General features: G+C 33.2%; 1 protein-coding gene across 2 annotated transcripts in view; it reads left to right on the forward strand.

Annotated features, from left to right (window-relative positions):
• The first annotated feature begins 4,178 nt into the window (after positions 1 to 4,178).
• Positions 4,179 to 22,752, forward strand: part of LOC111614263 (juvenile hormone acid O-methyltransferase-like) — a 36,328-nt gene continuing 17,754 nt past the window's right edge. Inside the window, exon 1 of one of the 2 annotated variants that reach the window (XM_023355641.1) lies at positions 4,179 to 4,231. The gene's annotated coding sequence lies outside the window, so the exon portion shown is untranslated. Of the gene's footprint in view, positions 4,232 to 18,460; positions 18,569 to 22,752 lie in introns of those variants that run through there. The other variant, XM_023355642.1, reaches the window with a different exon arrangement.

Consider the following 22,752-nt stretch of genomic DNA (forward strand, 5'->3'; position numbering starts at 1 on the left):
TACGAGATCGCTCAAACAACGACCCCGTGAACACAAAACAGATATTGAAAAAAGGAAAAAGCACCACCATCTTAGCCAGGGCCGGATCATCGCATAGACAAATGAAACAAATGTCTAGGGCCCGGTCAAACTGTCTATTTTGAAAAGATTTGTATATAACATAGTTTACTTTTCTGTTGGCAACTATATATAATAAACAAAAATATATTGCTTTTTATATGGTTATTGTGAATTCTAAAATCTAAAGAGAATGTGTTCTTATGTGTGAGGGGACCTGTAAGAGGAAAATGTCTAGGACCCCAAAATGGGTTAATCCGGCCCTGACCTTAGCTATATATGCCAGTGTATACGGCATTATACTCGAACTACAAGCGACCACGATTCGGCAAACTCGTCATATAAATCAGCTTAGAAATTTGGAGGCATTAGAGACTTTTTAAAACGGGCTGTCATGGCGTTTCAATCAATTTTAAAAGCGAAAAATAACTCTCTATGACACGGCATGTTATGTATGACCCGGCGTTATAACGGCCGACGCAGGCGCACATTTTTAAAAATTTGAAATTTCAAAATGTAAATTCGAAAATACAATCAATCGAAACTAAATGGAACACTATTCACACTAGAAACTTTTTTCTAGGACTACGAAGAAGGTCCTAGGGTGGACCGAAAACGTTTGTGTTACGTTCCAAAATGACTGCAAATCAAGTAAGTAACACTTTATTCGTTGCTGAGGGAGTTTATTAAAAACAAAACGGTTTTCGATGTACTCAATAGATCATAATCGCTTTAAAGAAACTTAGTAACTTTTATTTGTTTATGGTGGATTGTATTAAGGGGTTAATGTTTAGACATTGTAGTATATTATTTATTTTTACGCTTATGTATCATTTACGATTTAATTTTTATTCTATTTATTCTAAAAAGTTGATATGTTATCAGTTGTTTTGAATTTTGAACATGATGTTCCATTTATGATGTATTCCATTTTCTTATGTTCTAACCTGATAATGATCTATTGAGTAGATCGAAGACGTTCGTTTTGCTTTTAATTAATAAACTCCCTTTGTTCATTTTGCTGAGTACGCTTTTATTCTTTTTCGACTCTTTCCGCCCTGTGGGAACTAAGAGGGCCTCTTTTTGCATGCCCATTACGGGTTCGGTCAGGCCCACAATGGGGTTGCCGGGTGGTGAGAGACGGGGTCCAACATATCCGAACGGACCACCCCCGAAAAATTTCTGGGGATTTTTCGACCCGTTTGGATTCGAACCCGGGTCCCCCAGAGCGGTGGGTTGCCACCTTCATCGCTCGGCCATCCGGCCGCTCAACGTAAGTACTGCAAATCATTACAAGGTTAGTCGGTGTATTTATCATGTTAATATAATTTAAAATAGCCTTAAAAACTTTTGCCATTAAATCATTTTTATATTAATTTAGCATGGTTCTCGTCATTATCTGTAATATTCTCCCTATATATCTATTACGCGATTTAAATTACAGTTACGGTATTATTCATCCATTTTTTAAATTTCATTTTCTTTAAATGCACCCTTTTCCTTTTTTGTTAAATTTTTTCTTCGAATTTAAAAAAAACAAAAGTAAATTTACTAATTAAAGTAAATTAATTACAGTAATAAAAAGTGAAATCTTTCATTTGTTCCGCATAGTATACTGTACTTCGTTTATCGAACACACGAGGGCGTCGCTATTTCATATGTATTTTTCTTTATCTGGAATAAAATATTTAACGTCATAAATTACTAGCAAGTAATTAATTAGAAGAATTATTTTAATTAACGTAATATGTTTTTAATCAAACATCCAATTTATTAATACAAGAATTGTACGATGTTAATGAATCACGTGACATTTTACCGCCAGAATTCATAACGTCGTCTGTTCTCTTTAGCGTTCTGTGTCGAAGATCTTCAATTTTGTCGTTTTGATAAAAGTATTTGTCGTTTATGTAAACCTACTCGATTCCAGGTAAAATTTCGAGTCTATTTCGAGATTTATCGTGACTTTAGTTACTAAACAGAGGATTATTTTAAAAAGATTGAAAATGACTTTCGGTTAATGTCCAGGATCGTGGACTGTCATGGCGGCTCTTCCTGTTTTAGCCTCGAAACCGGACCGCTTTGGAGACGACGTGTCACGTGACGACGCGAGCGAACGGCGGCGGCTGCTGCGTCGCGATAAACGGGGAAAACCGACGCGCGGGTTAACGTCCATATACGTAGACTGTCATGGCGGCTCATCTCTAATTCCGGAAAAGAAAAGGAAACAGTGGGGACGCACGTTCTAACCTAACCTAACCTGTTCTAATAAATTACCACAATTATTACAGATTGAATTATTAGAATAGGTTAGGTTAGGTTAGAACGTGCGTCCCCACTGTTTCGTTTTCTTCGCTGGAATCAGCGATGAGGCGCCATGACAGCCGCCGCCGTTCGCTCGCGTCGTCACGTGACACGTCGTCTCCAAAGCGGTCCGGTTTCGAGGCTAAAACAGGAAAAGCCGCCATGACAGTCCACGATACTGGACATTAACCTGACTTTCGAACATCGCTACTACCTGATACAAACGATGAAAATTCGGCTACTGGTAAGTTATATTTAAATATTATGCATTATATATTAAATTTATTTATTTATTATTGATACGAGTACAAGGGGGGAGAGATAAAACAAAATTAATGAAATATACAGTGGATATTCGAACATTCGAATTGGTATTCACTCGTCCGACGTTGTGATTTGTCCACTGACATCACGTGATCGCTAAACCTCGCGAAAAAGAGAACGGAATGTGTATATCAATTCGAAAGTCCGACGTTCAAATTTCAAATTTACATGTGCAAATAGCTTATGGATCATTCTAAGTTAAGAGGTACTCACTGGTTAAGAGATGTGGCCACAACATAAATGTTAGAAATTTAATCTAATTATGTAACATTTTTATTGAAACAACTAATTTGTGCATATCTGCAAGGTGGCCAGTCAATTTATTTATTTTATCTTGTTTTATGAATGACCAGGGGAGATACTCAATACACGGGGGAGACTAGGTGTACAGGGTAAGATACTTTATGAACAGGGGAGAGATTATAACATTGCTTTATGAAAGAAAATAGACTTTTTTTTAAGAATCAACTATATTTATTCATTTTATAATTATTAAATTATCAGACTGTTTATTTTCAAGCAGCCTGTTAATATCTTCATTCTGAGTAGGTGGTAGTAGCAGTGGGTCTTCATTATCCGAACTAGGAAGGGTTGTGGATTCATTACTTATGATTTGAAGTGCTAAAAGACATCTACGATTCTTTGCTTTTTCTCTTCACAATTTTCTAGCTTTTCTCTGTTCTTGGGGGGTCATTTGGTTCACAGTCTTAACAATTCCTTTTTCTTTCTTCTTTTGATACTTTTCACGTTCTTTAAGTTTTTGTAGTGCGTATTTGTCAGGGCAATTTTTATGCATTGGTACCTTAATCTTTCTGCTACACGTTTTTTTTCTTGGCGTACTTTATATATATGTCATTTTTTTTTCTTGCTAACATTCTGTAAAACACATATTATACCATAATTAAATGTATGAGAGGCTAAAAGAGCAAAAATGTATATTGACTAAATTACGGAACGGCGGTTTACGTGTTACCCATAAAAAATACTCTGCTCTGACGTTTTTATATCTCCCCTGGACATAAAGTCTTTCCCCTGGAATCTTAAAAGGCAGGGGAGATAATTTTTCGTTAGAAAACTGAAATAATCGTAACAGTATTTATCGTACATAATTAACAAATAAATATGAGAATCTATGCACNAAACGGGGAAAACCGACGCGCGGGTTAACGTCCATATACGTAGACTGTCATGGCGGCTCATCTCTAATTCCGGAAAAGAAAAGGAAACAGTGGGGACGCACGTTCTAACCTAACCTAACCTGTTCTAATAAATTACCACAATTATTACAGATTGAATTATTAGAATAGGTTAGGTTAGGTTAGAACGTGCGTCCCCACTGTTTCGTTTTCTTCGCTGGAATCAGCGATGAGGCGCCATGACAGCCGCCGCCGTTCGCTCGCGTCGTCACGTGACACGTCGTCTCCAAAGCGGTCCGGTTTCGAGGCTAAAACAGGAAAAGCCGCCATGACAGTCCACGATACTGGACATTAACCTGACTTTCGAACATCGCTACTACCTGATACAAACGATGAAAATTCGGCTACTGGTAAGTTATATTTAAATATTATGCATTATATATTAAATTTATTTATTTATTATTGATACGAGTACAAGGGGGGAGAGATAAAACAAAATTAATGAAATATACAGTGGATATTCGAACATTCGAATTGGTATTCACTCGTCCGACGTTGTGATTTGTCCACTGACATCACGTGATCGCTAAACCTCGCGAAAAAGAGAACGGAATGTGTATATCAATTCGAAAGTCCGACGTTCAAATTTCAAATATACATGTGCAAATAGCTTATGGATCATTCTAAGTTAAGAGGTACTCACTGGTTAAGAGATGTGGCCACAACATAAATGTTAGAAATTTAATCTAATTATGTAACATTTTTATTGAAACAACTAATTTGTGCATATCTGCAAGGTGGCCAGTCAATTTATTTATTTTATCTTGTTTTATGAATGACCAGGGGAGATACTCAATACAGGGGGGAGACTAGGTGTACAGGGTAGGATACTTTATGAACAGGGGAGAGATTNGGACAAATTAGATGTAAATATTTTTTTTATGAAAAAGAAATATTACGTAATTTTACTTGTTAGATTACAATAATTTACTTATCATATTTTATTAAAATGAATGATTTTGATATTTTATTAGATTTCTATGTATTTAAAATTACTGATACACGAACAGAATCGGTTAGGGAACAGGCCAGGGGAGATATGTTTTTCATGTTTGAAGTACTATTGTGACTAAATTAAGTATATTTAAGTAATGAATTTAAGTGACCATAAAGCAGATGGTGAGTTTTGAGAGATAATAACATTTCAAACAAATTTTTGAAAAAAATGTGATTTTTTTCTCGTGGACGTTGAAAGTACTTCTTAACTTAGAATGACTTTTATACTACAATAGTGGAAACTCTCGTGAATCAGCATGTACCGTAGTGGAGACAGCGGGAACTAGCAACATCTAGTGGTTTGAGGAGAACACTAACATCGCAGACTATATAAAGTCTACCAAAACTTGCGAAAATGCAACGAAATAAATATTTTATCATTTTTTTGTCTTTATTTTATGATCTTAAAACATGAATTATAATTTTATTTAGTAGGAAACGTTGATGGATAGTGATTCAAAGGAAGGAATAATAGCAACAAAACAAATCAAATGCAATGAGTCAGATTTTTTAAATTAAAATCTGAGGTTTAAATTTCATTTTATTAAATTAGAACACATTGAACACCAAAATGTATTATGTGCACAGTTTGATCATACAGGTCATTGATAATACAGTTACTACATATGTGAAATCCTTAATTTACCATTTTTTGTTTTCAGAAATCTTTCAGATGAATCATTATTTTTTGTCAGATATGCTTTAATAAGGACTTTGAAATATTTATCTGCCAATAATTTAATACAATTTTCACAAACACCTTTAATATTTGCATTCTTTAAGAAATAGTTAACTAACTTAGTTTTAATTCCATATGGGCTCTGTAACAAAAATATATTAAAATTGTTTTGAAATATTGCTGACATTTCTGAAGATAATTTTTTCCCACACCCATTTGGATACAGCATTCTGCAATTGTCATCATATTTTTTCATTTCTATGTGAAAATTTCCTATATCATAATCATTATTAAAAGACGATAATACATTTTTACATTTGGTATGGAGTAATTTGCTGCATGTCCATCCCATCACATAATGGTCTGCATTTGTTTGTGCTACATCATAACCAATTATATGGTTGTCCTGGCCACACATTTCATTGACATTAACTTTGAAATTACACTTCAGCAAATCACTATATGTTATCAAAAATGTTGCAGCATCAATTTCACAATTACTGTCATCAGAAACAGTAAACAATCGATTTACCATTACACTCTTTAAGGCATTGCGGAATTTANAAATAACACGAAATTTTAATTTTAATTTTATATCGAAGATCGAATGCATATTATGAAAATTTTAACAGAATATTATAATGTATAACAATAATTTATATTATCGTGAATAATTTTTATTTAAGTTTGTGATTAATTATTTATTTTTATTCAAGGAATCATTTTAAAAGGAGAGAAAACAAGAATGCCCCGAATGCGGAAAAAAATTTCTTCGAAAATGTCACTTGAAAAATCATACAAGAATTCACACAAGAGAAAAACCGTATAAGTGTCAGTTTTGTCCAAAGAGCTTTTATCAGAAAGGAAATTTAACATCACAAGTGAAAGTGCACTCGAGCTTAAAACCAAGCAAGTGCATTTACTGTGAAGAGTGCTTCAAACGGAACAACAATTTAGAACAGCATATCTTCTCTCGTCATTACAACGAAATTTTGTCCGACGTAAATATTACTAAAAGTTTCTATATTATTATTCTTACATTTCGATATTTGAAACGAAGAAATTGATTAAATAAACAAAGGAAATGTCTATTTGTATCGAATAATATAAAAGATATAATTAATTTTGCAATCAATAATTAGTGAATCTGCACTGATTTACAGAAACCAGCGTCAAATAATAAAGTGATAGATAATTTTTAGTAATGATTTTATTTTTTCATTAACTTTCAGTGAATATTTTGTCCTTTTTTCCGCTTGGGAAGTTTATTCAAAAATTGTAAATTAAATAAGTTTGCTTGCATTTTTGAGTAAAATAATTGTCGTGAATTCTAATGGAAAAACAAATAACTTAAAATGCTTTATGAAATAGGAATTAGTACTCAAAATGAATTCATTAGTGTAATTAACAATTAATACTGCGAATAATAAAAAACACTAATTACGATAATTTTAAATTATTCGCAGAACCTTTTACGACAATTATTATTTTTATAGTTGATATTTGTATTTAAAAACAAAAAATATATTTTCTTCGTGTTTTTCTTTCTAATTAATACTTCCATTTTACAAAGTAAAAACACCAGAACCTGGTTATTTGTTACAAACTGTGTTATTAAAAGATTAAAATTACAAAATACATTATTAACTTTTGACGGTGAATTCGACTCCGATAAACATCTAATAGTTGTTGTACGACTGTTTTTAATTGCAAATATCAATAATAAAAAGATCTAAGCAAATAGTTATTGCGATTTTACAAAATAGTTTCTTTAAACTTAACTTTTTTTTTATTAAAACCGAAATGTTTTGTTTAAAATTTCAAAACCATAAATCGTAGAAATTAACGATTCACAAACATTTATCTTCAAAAATAATACATTTCAACTTAGCAAATTATATTTTATGCCTATATGTATTGTGAATTTATAAATCAATCCATAATTAGATTCCGTTCAATGACCAGAAAATAACAAGCTATAGATGTCCTGTCTGCTCTGTACCTTTTTCATCTCCCATTTCTGTAAGAATACATATGGGAATTCATACCGGAGAGCAGCCATTTTCTTTTAATATTTGCAAAGAAAAATTCAGATACAAATTTCAATTAAAGAGACACAATCGAAAGTTTTATTGGAGACAAATAACTTTTTCAGGTTACGGTTGCTTTAATTTTATATAAAAGATTTAGTTTTAGTTTGTTAAACACGGTAAATAAAATGTGCGTAATTATTCAAGGAAATTAAGTTCACTTATAACTTCAGCGAACACCACGCATAATCTTGCTAGTTGTAGCTTCAAACTGTAAAATTTTTGTGAGAATATCATAAAAATTTACTTATTTTTCAATCCAAATTTTTCCATGAAATTTTTTCGATAAATTTCAATTCATTACACTATTGTTATTACTAAATCTTTAGTTTAAAATCATGGTCTTCCGTAGAAAGACAATCGTATATCAAGTACTTCAATACTATTCAATAGTGTGAGCTCGCGGATTTTTACGGGCTTTTTAAAAATCCACATTTTCTCTTAATTGTCTTCGAAAAAAACCTGAAGAATTTGAACTAGATCGGATTTCACCGATTGTATAACGACTAGCTGAGGAAGTTTACACTTAGGTGTGAAGAATGCACCGTCATTGTCAACAAAAGTCAATCACATGACAGTTTTCCCACGCTAATGATATAAAAGCTTGAATCTCCGGAAGCTCAGGGCGAATCGTCATAGGAAGTTATACTTCGTGATAGTGCCCACGTCGACTCCCGAACCGCCATACAGCTGACTTGATCCAGCTATAGAGAGAGGACATCGGCAAGAAGTCACCACACCCTTCCGTACAGACGACGTTCGCCAAACTCTCCCTTTCACCGAGAGGTATTTAGGGGTTAGAATTTGTAAAAGCGCTCTCTTTCAAACTAGAAATTAGGTCAGCGACATAGCTACGAAATTCGTCGCCAATTTCTGTAAATATTTGAAATATAACCGCATTTAACCTTTTGTATTGTTTAGTTTGTTATATAATAAATGCTTGTTTAGTTTTAAACCTGTCTCCTGTCAATTAAGGACGCCTGCCGACTTACCGACGCACTCCCCACTTGATTTGCCCTCCTAGCCACCCAACAACACCGAGACGGGTTTTATCAACCTGTTGTCGATTAAGTGGTCAGTAGGAGATTAACCCCTGACCCACGGCTTATCTCACAATACTAACGTTAAGTGGTTAGAAGCATAAAGCTAAACATAACGAAATCGCTCATGGGGAAAATATCTTCCTTATTCAAATTTAATATAATAAAGTATTATCGAAAAATGATTGTCAACAATGAATTATTGACGATTATTGTTCAATAATAGATACGGCCTAAATTTTTACACTTCAAAATCTCAAACAACAGTAAAGATTCAAATTTAAATGGTAGGTGATATCATTCAGTTCTGCAAACTGATGGTAGGAAATCAGTCGTTTGAATTACCGTTACATATCATGCTAAAAAATTTCGAAAATTTTAATCGTTTTCAAGTTATAAACAACAAATATTTAACCTGAAACAAACGATAAAATTAATAAGAAAGTTTTTCAGGAAAACATTCCTCCAGAGAAACATGATACAGGAAATGTTTTTTGTAAAATTTGCAAAATAATCTTCGAAAATCCTTCTCAGCTACGAATTCATCTGAAAGAACTTCGTCCCGGAGAGGAAATTCCATCTTTCACTAAGGTACGATCTGAAATGTTTTATATAATATAGCTTACAATAAATATACACTTCCATAGAATATCAACAAAAATCTCTTTTCCTTTTCATTTTCTTGATAATATATAATTATTTAAGTTTAATGCATTATTGTAAAAGTAAGTATTGAATAACTAATTATGAAAAAAATCATATCGTCCATGAGTGAAACAAATACTTATGACGAATTTGACGAATATTGCATCGTATGCATTTGAATGCTTCGAAAGTTCGTTATATTAAGGATTTTACTGTCTTGTCTAACAGCTGAATATAGATCAGTTTCTTACAACAGTTTTCCCGGGAGAGTTTCTTTAAGAAACTGGCAGATGACAGATAGCACCTTGATAGATGACCCAAGTACTGAATTGTTTATATCACCAATCCCATCGTTACGTATGGATCTGATATATGATTTTACACTATACCCCAGAGTTTAAACATTTATGCATCTGTTTCATATATTTATACGTATATGGGTAGTTACAGCTTCATAGCTTACTATTTTCGGGTTTTTTCTTCATGCCAATCACGAGTTGGGGCAGGCTCACAATGGTGACTGCAGAGTAGTGTGGGGAAGACCCGATATTCCAAGACAGACTTTTCAATAAACTTTCTTGCAGGTCTTCGTTCGAATTAGATGCTGGATCCCCTAGAGTTGTAGGCTATCAATGTAACCTTCTGGGCCATCCAACCATCCTGTAGGAAAACTTACTATTAATAGCGAACGATAAAACCGTTTATTTGGTTGTATATAAAAACGGAAAAAATCATTTTAAAATATTAAAGAACGTTCAGAATTAATTAGTCCGAATTAATCAACTTGAGGATAGACAAATACTTTAAAAAATATTCGGTATTTTCTACAGGAAATTAAGGTAGCTAAAAAGTATGAGTTCAGTGAACAGGCCGATATTTCTTCAGAAACCAGTCAATACGAACGACACAGTCCTGGCTCCGAAAAAGAAGTAATGAGAGAAGACTATACTGACTTATACGAGGAATGGATCGCCCAACATCAAACCAAATCTAAAATCTGTAATATCTACTACGGGTATTTTAGATTTGGTTTGATGTTGGGAGTGATTTTACTAAGAAGACTTTTCTAGTAAAATCACTCCAATACAATCCGAAGAATGTAGCCATGGATCTGAAAAAGAAACAACAAAAAGAGAGAATCTTTCTGGCATATACGAGGAATGGATTGCACAAAATCCAGTTACATCTAAAATTCCCGTTCTAGAAATTACAGAAAACTTTTTTAATGAAACCACTCCAATACCAGGAGGATACAGTCATGAATCTGAAAAAAAAAACAAGAGGAGATGATCATTCTGATATATACGAAAAATGTATTCCGAAACATTCTATTACGACAGAATTTCCCGTTTTAGATTTCACAGAAGACTTTTTTACAGAGAACACACAAATACAAAACATAGGAGGTATCCATACTTCTGGAACAAAAGAAGACGATGATACTCGTACTACACAACAGAAAGATATCCCACAACCAACTACCTCAGAACATCCCGTCCTAAATTTCGAAGAAGACCCGGAAAATTTAAGAGCATTGCCTTTAGAAGAGCTTTTAAAGCATTTCGATTGAATACATAAGAAAATGGAATAATTTTTTTTCATTAAAAATTTATTATATCGAAAATTACAATAAATTCGTAAAATTGCTGCTTTTAATAACAACTAAAAAAATATGAAATTAAGATTAGAATTAATTTCACTCTTAAAATTCTTTTATTTTTGAATTTTAATCCAGAAAATTAAATCGAAAACATTTAACAACGATTTAACGTTAACATCGAGTGGAAGAATTGCACTACGTTTAAAAGAAATTACTACAAACAAGTAATATTAAATGTTTCACACTCCACCATGCGATCGCTTAGGCACGCGGCCGCTCGCATGACCTAATTTTGTGGGGTTGGGAGACACCGGGGTTTTAGGAAGGGAGTCCAAAAGGGGACGANGTCTTTTGTTTGAGCGCCACGCAACTCTTGATTACTCACTCCCCCCAGACTATTGTTCAGCTTACATGTTTGGACGTGTCGCGCGGATTGACATATAGCTACAATTTATTTTGTGTTATTTATTTCTGTGTTTGTTATATCTATGGAGACTTGAGAGACTCTACTATGTCATCCGAACGAAGTAGAACTGATTCTTCTGCATCAAACAAGAAAAGAAAAACTTTATCTTTGGAATATAAAGTTAGCATTATTAAAGACTTTGGTACAGAAATGAAAATTTGTGAATTGGCAAAGAAGTTTGATCTACTGGAATCGACGGTTAGAACAAATCATAAAAGGTAAAGAAAAAATGCTCAATCTTTAAATTTAAGCATCATTCGTAAACATCACGGTATTATCGCTGAGATGGAAACAATGTTAAAATTACGGTGTGATAATCAAGTAAAAATGTGAAAAGTTGTATAATAATATACAGTGGTGCCTCGTACAACGTACTTAATCTGTTCCAGGTGCACGTCTGTTAAGTGAAACGTCCGTTATACGAAACGCATTTTCCCATAGAAATACATGTTAAAACATATAATTCGTTTTGCAGCATAAAATAACCGTACTGTACCATAAAAAATGAAAATGGAGCAGACACCAATTATGCCGGGTAGTCAGATGTTGTGAGGAGGAGGTGGAAGAACACTTTCTTTACACATTCATACAGATACAGACTTTTTACACATTGCAGCGGGTCTTTTCTTATTGTTTTTTTAATCGGAGTCAGATTTAGGAGAGGCTACCGGAACTTGCAGGGTCAACTTCTCTTGTTCCATCCTTTGTTTTTTGCCCGCTGGCTTCTTGAAAAACATGACCAAGGTGGTCTGTTTCTCTTTCTTTTTTAACACTGTCGGAAATGACAGACAAAGGTGTCATCGTAGAGATCATTGATCCTGTTGGCCTCAGCTCTGTTTGGATAATGAATGCTGGTAAACTCCTGAACCTCTCCCCATTCGACAAAAAAGTTTTTGTCAACTTTTACTCCTGGTGATTTTTTGCTTTGTTTCAATTGCAATCACCTTTCTGTTTTTTTAGAAGCCAAGATGGATTATAAATGACTTAACTTGCCAGATTATATGATACGAATAATTTTTTATTAATTAAGATCACTAAACACTTCAACGAGCTACTCTCGCTCCGTTTGTTTTTTACAACCTCTTTTTGTCCCGCCACCTCGGCATCTACACAATTACATTTCGTTTATTTGAATCGCCAACATATACTGTATTACATTACATTTAATGTTTATTTAAATCATCAACATATATTACATTACATTTCTACTTCAGATATACTAATAATACATTTTAATAATACTAATATATCCTAAAAATAGCAGATTGTCACTGGCAACGGCAAAAGAGTGGAAACATCATTCGCACTTGTTTGAAGAAAGTCCATTGTTCGTCTCACGTAACTGCCGAACGGAAAGTCCGTTGTTCGCAGCATGTCCGTTGCTCGAGTCACGTAACGGTCAAACAGAAAGTCCGTTATTCGCAGCGTCCGTTATTCGATACGTTATACGAGGCACCACTGTAATTTGTTATACATATGTATTATCTAAGATTTTATTAAACATTTTTTTCTAAATTATTTTTTTTTAGTCTCCAGCCCTAATTAAAAATTATTAGTATGTATTTATATGCGAAATTATACCCTGACTTACACAAATTCAACTTAAGCAGTTATCGATTGGTCCCACCTATCGCGTAAGTTTGGGGTATTACTGTATAACAATTTGCAGGGCTTATCACACCAAGGCCGACAGAAAGAAGGACCAGAACTTTTATAAAAAAGGTTGGTCTTTAATTAATAATCACATTTCAAATTTAGGTAAGTATGCATTTTGGGTACAAGGACCCCTCATCAGCTTACAAACACATGGTAACAACATAACAATTACAACACCAATAACTAGCCAATACAATGGAATAACCAACATATGCAGTGCACTGCATTTACAATTTCTCAATGTAACCCATACACTAAAACTAAAATATCAAGTATAAAATTAAATACAATGACAATGTGGTATAACATATCTGGGACCAGTAAATGTCTTAATTTCTCCTACATTTTCCAAATTCTGGTAGACGGTTACACTATTAATAGTAAATATTGTTAAGTATATCAAAAACAGAAAAAAAGGAAGGGAAACTTACAATGAACTTACTCTTATTAAAACCAATTGGTCTCCAGATTTTAACACAAACAAAATATACCTGATTTATAAGACTTTGTGAAGTCAACTGCTCTGTCACAATGCATTTTTACAAAGTGATGTGACTATACTCCCACATCTGTTCAGCATCTGTTTCAAGGTTAAGTGAAAACGATGTCAATCCACCCCTCATGTAGCTTCAGTTCCACATTGTTATTAACTCTAATGTCTTCCTGTATTTTCAGAATTTCTAGGTGTTCCTGTAGTCTTCTTTTTAGTTGATTATTTTCTGTCATAATACACTTGATACTATCGTTTAAAATTTTACAACTTTCGGTATTGCAATGTTGTGCCACTGATGGTGATATCAAATTATTTTTAATGGCATATATGTGTTCTTTAATCCTTGTCTTTAATTTTCTACTGGTTTCTCCTATGTATTTTTTTTTATGTGAACAAATGCAATCTAATGAATAAACTACATTATCTTTTTCTAAATCATTATGTTCATNGTAAACTCTTAAATATATTTTACATAGTAATAAAAATATAACTTGACATACGTATTTATAAATAATTTATATTCAAATTACATCATTTCTATGACCAAGGGCGGCGTAAGGCATGGACAACGTGGGCCACTGCCTATGCCTCGCGGTCCGAAGGGCTTCGCGCCTCGAAGGTTTATGCATTTTTTAAAAGCCGCGAATGCGACGAAAAAATTTTACTCGTCATAAAACGATAAATAGTTTATAAAATTTTTATTCATAAAAATGCAGTTTCAACTGCTTTTTATTTTATAAAATCCGTCTTCTTGCGCCACCAAAGGGCCTTTTAAACAATAGATAGTCTGTTAGCATTGGTCAGTAGTAGTCCAAATTCAATACAAACGTTTGTTTCTTGAAAATTTGATGACGATTTAAATACAGTATTTACTTTTAATATGGCCGATATGTCATCGAAAAGAAAACGTGTTGTATTATCATTAAAAGGCAAATTAAAGTATTTGTTTCGATTATCCGGAGTTTTCCTTATCCGGACTACCTTTATCCTCAATTAGTCCGGATAATCGAGGTTGTACTGTATAAATGCTTCAATAAAAAACTTGTTTGACATTTTCACGATGAAATGGCTCTGTAAATGCATAAAAATGCATTTACAGAGTGAAATTAGTGTGCGGAATAAGAATGTCTTTGACAATTTAGCTGGCAAAAGACACGAAAAATCGTCGATTCTTTCGTATTTGAAGCAATTTGGAAATCGAAGCGGAATAGAATTTAACATTAGTAAATAATATAAAATAAATCTTGAAAATTGTAACGAGATAATTATGGGTAATAGATATATTATATCTAAATAAATAGATGTTATATGTTTTTATTAAAGCAAGAATTGGCATTTAGAGGGCATATGGAATATATTGGATCTAATAACAGAGGTAATTCAAAGCAAGAATTGGCATTTAGAGGGCATATGGAATATATTGGATCTAATAACAGAGGTAATTATAATGAACTTGTTTATTAAGTACGTCAGATAAATAATCTATTAAAAATACATTTAAAGAAAGAATTAACTGATTGCCCCTGGATGTCGGCTTCTTATAGGAACACAGCTTCCCCATCATCAAATGTCACGGCACGCCCCTGGGCTACACTACCCTTAATGTTTGAAGTTGACGTGCAGTTTTTAGGCAGTAAGGCCATAGTCCTTCGAAGGTTCTAAAAGAGATCCTGAGTGTAGCAAACACAAATAATTGAGTGCCGCCACGAATAGATCTGTGTAAAAGTTAGTGCCAAGTGGCTGTTAGTATGACAACTTATATCTACTAAATACTAATAAACCTGAACATGATTGTGACTCTTAATACTACTGACAGCTAGACAGACAGCGTGAAAAGCAAACGAACACAATGACGAACTAGACGAGATGAACAGAATGAGAGGCAAACTAGCAAGACATGAAAATTTTGTTTTTTTATTTTTATTTATTTATTTTTTTATACGTTAACTTACTATAACCTAAGACGAACCTAACAAGATGACTAAAGCTAACGAGCCCTGATCGAATTTAACTCTGAAATTAAACCAGAAACCAAGCTAAGAGTCCCAATTCTATCTTTTGACTACGACTAACCGAATTTTGACTAAAAAAGAAGATATAAAATAAGAATTAAAATACAAAGTTGAATGGCAACTATATATCATCTGTTAAAATAAAGTAAGGGAAAACTTTAATTAAAACTTGCACGAATGGCTTTCAAAGCACTCACTCCCGAAGCCATATGTGCTTTCGGAGCGATTGCTCTCAAGAGCTCCACACAGACAGAGTGATTTACTTTGTTAATGTTATAAATTTCTTTGCATCAACTATTGAAATATAAGAATAATAATGTAGAAACTTTTCGTAATATTTACGTTAGATAAAACTTTGTTAGGATGATGTAAGTACATGTGTTGTTCCAGATTATTTTTCCATTTAAAACGATCCTCGCAGTAACTGCAGTTGTAAGGCTGATCTAAATGCATCTTCATGTGTGATGTTAAGTTGCCCTTTTGATAAAAGGTGTTCGGGCACAAACTACATTGATACGTCTTAATGTAGAAGACGTGGTAGCTGTATCTTCAAATTCTGTGTGTAGTGTCTTTGCAATCCAAACAATGATTTTGGTAGACGATCAAACAGCAATTAGTTAGAAAACGTTACGGTTTATTTAAAAAACTTTTTTTAAAATAAACCGTAATGTTTTCTAACTAATTGCTGTTTGATCGTCTACCAAAATCATTGTTTGGATTGCAAAGACGCTAAACCACAGAATACATTGATACGGTTTCTTGCCCGTTTGAATTCTCATGTGGTTTTCTAAGTGACTTTTGCGTAAATATTTTTTGCCGCATTCCCTGCATTCGTGTTTTCTCGCCTTTTAAAATAATTCGTTGAATAAAAATAAATAATTAATCACAAACTTAAATAAAAATTATTCACGATAATATAAATCACTGTTATATATTATAATATTGTTACCNCGGCAACCAATATGGCGCGCGCTTCGTAAGCGGAGTCGTGTGACGTCACGTGCACTCCCTCTATTGGGTAAAGAGAACTAGAAATCATAACGCCTTCCGTATTCGGACTGTCCCCATAGTGCCGGACTCTGTCAACAGATCGATCGTCCCATCCACAAAATTCTTCTATTGATATTTCCAGGTATTTATAACAACGCGCGATGTCATATAAACTCTCTCTCTCTCTCGCTTCGATGTCGCTCTATAGAGTATCAAATATCTATTTGTCTCCCTACTGTTAGCATGTAGATCATATAACGAAGAATAAACGGGTATTTCTTTTGTTAACCTAGTAGCTGAGTGTCTTGCTTCCAACACGATGTTTCACACTCCACCATGCGATCGGTTACGCACGCGGCCGCTCGCGTGACCTAATTTCAAACAAGAACAATTCGCCGTCGCGGCTTCTGTTTCGACGAGACACAGTAGTGTCATCCTGACGTGGCATCGACGAGGTGCCGACCCTCCGGTCACAGATTCGGCATGTTAAGAAATGAGAAGGATCGAACGGACATCGAAAGAATACCGGGATTGTATAAAATTCCGCTCAAAGATAACAGATTAAACAAAGACCTTGTATATTTCGGATATACGAGCTCGCCCAAACAACCTCCCAGTGAACACAAAACGGATATTGAAAAGAGGAAAAGCACCACCATCTTAGCCAGGGCCGGATCATCGCATAGACAAATGAAACGAATGTCTAGGGCCCGGTTTTTAAAAGGGCCCGGTCAAATTGTCTATTTTGAAAAGATTTGTAAATAAGATAGTTTACTTTTCTGTTGGCAACTATATATAATAAAAAAATATATTGCTTTTTATATGATTATTGTGAATTCTAAAATCTAAAGAAAATGTGTTCTTATGTGGGAGGGAGCCCTGTAAGAAGAAAATGTCTAGGGCCCCAAAGTGGATTAATCCGGCCCTGACCTTAGCTATATATGCCAGTGTATACGGCATTATACCCGAACTACAACAAGCGACCACGATTCGGCTAACTCGTCATATAAATCAGCTCAGAAATTTGGAGGCATTAGAGACTTTTTAAAGCAGGCTGCCATGGCCATTCAATCAATTTTAAAAGCGAAAAGCAACTCTCCATGACACGGCAGGTTATGTATGACCTGGCGTTATAACAGCCGACGCAGGCGCACATTTCTAAAAATTTTAAATAGCGGCCGGATTGCCGAGCGGTCAAGGTGGTAGCCTACCGCTCTGGGGGACCCGGGTTCGAATCCGAACGGGTCGAAAAATCCCCAGGAATTTTTCGGGGGGTGGTCCGTTCGGTTATGTCAGGCCCCGTCCCTCACCACCCGGCAGTTTCATTGTGGGCCTGGCTGAACCCATAATGGGCTTGCAAAAAAGAGGCCCTCTTAGTGCCCACAGGGCGGAAAGAGTGAAAAAAATTTTAATTTTAAAAAGTAAATTCGAAAATACATTCGAAACTAAACTAGATTCGAAAATCATTCGAAACTAAATGGAACACTAATCACACTAGAAAATTTTTTCGAGGACTACACCTGAAGAAGGTCCTAGGATGGACCGAACACGTTTGTGTTACGTTCCAAAAGTACTGCAAATCAAATAAGTAACACCTCATTCGTTGCTGAGGGAGTTTATTAAAAACAAAACGAACGTTTTCGATCTACTCAATAGATCGTATTCGCTTTAAGGAAACTTAGTAACTTCTATTTGGTTATGGTGGGTTGTATTAATGTTTAGACATTGTAGTATATTATTTATTTTTACGCTTATGTATCATTTACGATTTAATTTTTATTCTACTTAGGTGATATGTTATCCGTTTTTTTGGTATTTTTGAATTTTGAACGTAATGTTCCATTTATGATGTATTCCATTTTCTTATGTTCTAACCTGATAACGATCTATTGAGTAGATCGAAAACGTTCGTTTTGTATTTAATAAACTCCCTCATCAACAAATAAGGTGTTAGTTACTTGATTTGTTCACTTTGCTCAGTACGCTTTTGTTCAACGTTAGTACTGCAAATCATTACAAGGTTAGTCGGTGTATTTATCATGTTAATATAATTTAAAATAGCCTTAAAAACTTTTGCCGTTAAATCATTTCCATAGAATTTAGCCTGATTCTCGTCATTATCTGTAATATTCTCCCTTTATATTTATTACGCGATTTAAATTACAATTATTATGCATCCATTCCCTAAATTTCCTTTTCTTTAAATGCACCCTTTTCCTTTTTTTGTCAAAATTTCTACTTTGGATTTAAAAAACAAAATGAAATTTACTAATTAAATTAAATTAATTAAACTACAGTAATAAAAAGGAAATCTTTCATTTGTTTTGCATAGTACAATGTACTTCGTTTATAGAACACACGAGGGCATTGCTATTTCATACGTATTTTTCTTTATTCAGAATAAAATATTTATAATAACGTCATAAATTACTAGCTAGTAATTAATTAGAAAAATTATTTTAANTATTAGTATGTATTTATATGCGAAATTATACCCTGACTTACACAAATTCAACTTAAGCAGTTATCGATTGGTCCCACCTATCGCGTAAGTTTGGGGTATTACTGTATAACAATTTGCAGGGCTTATCACACCAAGGCCGACAGAAAGAAGGACCAGAACTTTTATAAAAAAGGTTGGTCTTTAATTAATAATCACATTTCAAATTTAGGTAAGTATGCATTTTGGGTACAAGGACCCCTCATCAGCTTACAAACACATGGTAACAACATAACAATTACAACACCAATAACTAGCCAATACAATGGAATAACCAACATATGCAGTGCACTGCATTTACAATTTCTCAATGTAACCCATACACTAAAACTAAAATATCACGTATAAAATTAAATACAATGACAATGTGGTATAACATATCTGGGACCAGTAAATGTCTTAATTTCTCCTACATTTTCCAAATTCTGGTAGACGGTTACACTATTAATAGTAAATATTGTTAAGTATATCAAAAACAGAAAAAAAGGAAGGGAAACTTACAATGAACTTACTCTTATTAAAACCAATTGGTCTCCAGATTTTAACACAAACAAAATATACCTGATTTATAAGACTTTGTGAAGTCAACTGCTCTGTCACAATGCATTTTTACAAAGTGATGTGACTATACTCCCACATCTGTTCAGCATCTGTTTCAAGGTTAAGTGAAAACGATGTCAATCCACCCCTCATGTAGCTTCAGTTCCACATTGTTATTAACTCTAATGTCTTCCTGTATTTTCAGAATTTCTAGGTGTTCCTGTAGTCTTCTTTTTAGTTGATTATTTTCTGTCATAATACACTTGATACTATCGTTTAAAATTTTACAACTTTCGGTATTGCAATGTTGTGCCACTGATGGTGATATCAAATTATTTTTAATGGCATATATGTGTTCTTTAATCCTTGTCTTTAATTTTCTACTGGTTTCTCCTATGTATTTTTTTTTATGTGAACAAATGCAATCTAATGAATAAACTACATTATCTTTTTCTAAATCATTGTGTTCATAATTTTCATGTTTACTGTTAATCAATTTTGCTATGGTTCGTGTATGGTTTGGTACTAAAATAATATCTAATCTTTTGTATACTGGCACAATGAAGTGACCATTTTATCAACACTTGGCAAGTTTTCAATCTTTATTTAGTTTCGATAACAACAACAATATCTAATCTTTTTAATTTGTTTTTTAATTTTTCAAAAACACCAAAAACATATTCTATTTTTAGATACACAGTCTTAACAACTTGGCTGTCTATTTAATGTGACATTTTTTCTTTTTCCTTTACTTGTTTCCAACCATTTAAACAATAATGTTGTAGGGTAATTATTTAGGCTAAACATTCTCATTATATATTGTATTTCCATTTCTTGATTAGTTTGCAAGGTTGTTCTTTCTTTAATTTTGTTGATATACATCTGAAAAGTGTTCTTTTTTATATATAGACGTATATTAGATATGAAGTGTATAACTTTACCGGTAGCACAATCTTAAACATATCTTTTAAATAATAATTTACCATTTAATATAACAATAGAGTCCGAGTGCAAGTTACTCGCACGCCATCCTGGTGGCAAATATTTACATAACACACAAGAGTTCTCTAAAGAATGCATATGTGTTGTATCTGAGACATTTCGTAAACAACACCTAGTACAATAAAATTGCTTATTGTTTTTTAATTTGTATTTGAGTTATAATATTAGATATGGGTAAATCATATGTAAATTGTTCTGTTTGGAAGTTCTAATACACTAGCAAACACTCAACATGTAACGCCAAAAGTTTCATTTTATTGTTTTCCGGCATGTCCACGCCTTAAACAGAGGTGCCAAATTTGGATAAATTTTGCTAAATGACAAAAGTAAGAAAATTTATTGTTAATTTTTAAAAAATTAACATGAATAATTTTTTAAAAATATCCTTGTAAATTTAGTAAAAACAGATCACAGTGGCTACCTATCTCTAAATCAGCATGGATATGTAGTGTGCATTTTATAGTTGGGGGAAAAGTGAAGATCCAAGATGTCCAATTTATAATCCAACAATCTATCCTGAAAAAAGAAGCAATGAAGAAAATTGTTGACATGAACAGCCAATGAAGAGATATAAATGCCTAATGAACAGAAGAAACATTTTATTTGAAGAAGCAGGAAGACACTTTGATGTAGCAATTGAAGACAATTTTTTTAGACCCTAAAGAAAAACAAACGTGACTTTGGAACTTAAACACAGGCTACAAACGTACAGTTTGGAGATGTAAGAATTTTTATTTGCATGACTAGTAACAATTTTTCTGAAACTCAAGTTTCCCATGTTAAAATGATTTCAAAACAATGTGGAGAAAATCATAGGTCATGTCATTTTAGTGGTGTAGCAAATTTTTGTGATGATCAAAATTTAAAAGATCTAATATCAGTAGGATTCAATGTTTTCAATTTACTTTTAGACATGCTTCCAAACAGTCCTGTTAGTTTATGAATTGTCTTGGGAAAATAAGTTAAGTTACATTAAGGTACTATAAATCTGCTTATACTATAAAATATTTAATTGGAATTGCTCCATCAGGACTTATAGCTTTTCTTTCTAGTGGGTAATGAGGAAGAAGTACAGATTCATTTATAACAAGTGATTGTTATAAACGAATCTGTAACGAATGTAAAAACTGGAGAAGGGAGATATTGTTATAGCTGATAGAGGGTTTCCTCAAATTAAATTGGCTGTCGAAAATAAAAATTTTATTTTAATTATGCTTCCTTTTTCAAAACCAAATCAAAAGCAGTTTAGTGGTAATGAAATGGACGAAATATACAAAATTGCTCGTGTAAGAATTCATGTTGAGAGAGCCATTGGTAAAATTAAAACTTTTGAAATATTGAACTGTAGATTACCCATTTCACTTCTTCCATATGTAGATAAAATAATGTTTGTTTGTGTAGTATTAGTAAATCTGCAGCCACCAATTATAAATGAGTGAAATTTTTCTATTGTGAAAACATTATAAAGTTTAATACTATTTACACTTAATACTTAAATACTATTTACAATTGCAGGTAAATAATTATTAAAGTAGAACATTTGCATCTTCTCTAATAGTGAATAAATGAATGTCTCATTTTTTTCCACTTTAAGGGAAAAAACCCTTTGTATTTATGGAAAAATGGAGAAGAAATCCTTTGTATTTAAGGGAAAAATGGAGAAGAAACCCTTTGTATTTAAGGGAAAAATGGAGAAGAAACCCTTTGTATTTATCTCTTATGTATTATGTAAATATTTTCCATCAGGGCGGCGTGCGAGTAACTTGCACTCAGACTCTATAGTAAGTTCTAAGTACAGGTAACCCCTGTATAACACGGGAGTTACGTTCCAAAAAATTGCCGTGTTATGCGAATCCGTGTTATACGAAACAAAGAACTAGTACGAAAAGGAGGGTTAGGTTCCAAAAATTAAAAAAACATGCTATTATATTTTCATAATTAAGATAAATATCTTATTAAAATTTTCATAAGTGATACATATTAATATAAATTAAACAATGTTTTCTTCATCATCACTAAAAGCACTATTAACTAACCGAGAGCGTTTTCTTTTTGGCAAGTTATCCTTATCCTCTGAGCATTTTTCTGCATTATCTTCAGATCCATGCTTTACCTTTTGCAAAATGTATGTAATTTTAGATTGCTTGCTTCTAGTTAAAAGG

The sequence above is a fragment of the Centruroides sculpturatus genome, unplaced genomic scaffold (genome assembly GCF_000671375.1).
Source record: "Centruroides sculpturatus isolate CEXI.00-Female unplaced genomic scaffold, Cexi_2.0 scaffold1941, whole genome shotgun sequence".
In the NCBI taxonomy this organism is placed as follows: Eukaryota; Metazoa; Arthropoda; class Arachnida; order Scorpiones; family Buthidae; genus Centruroides; species Centruroides sculpturatus.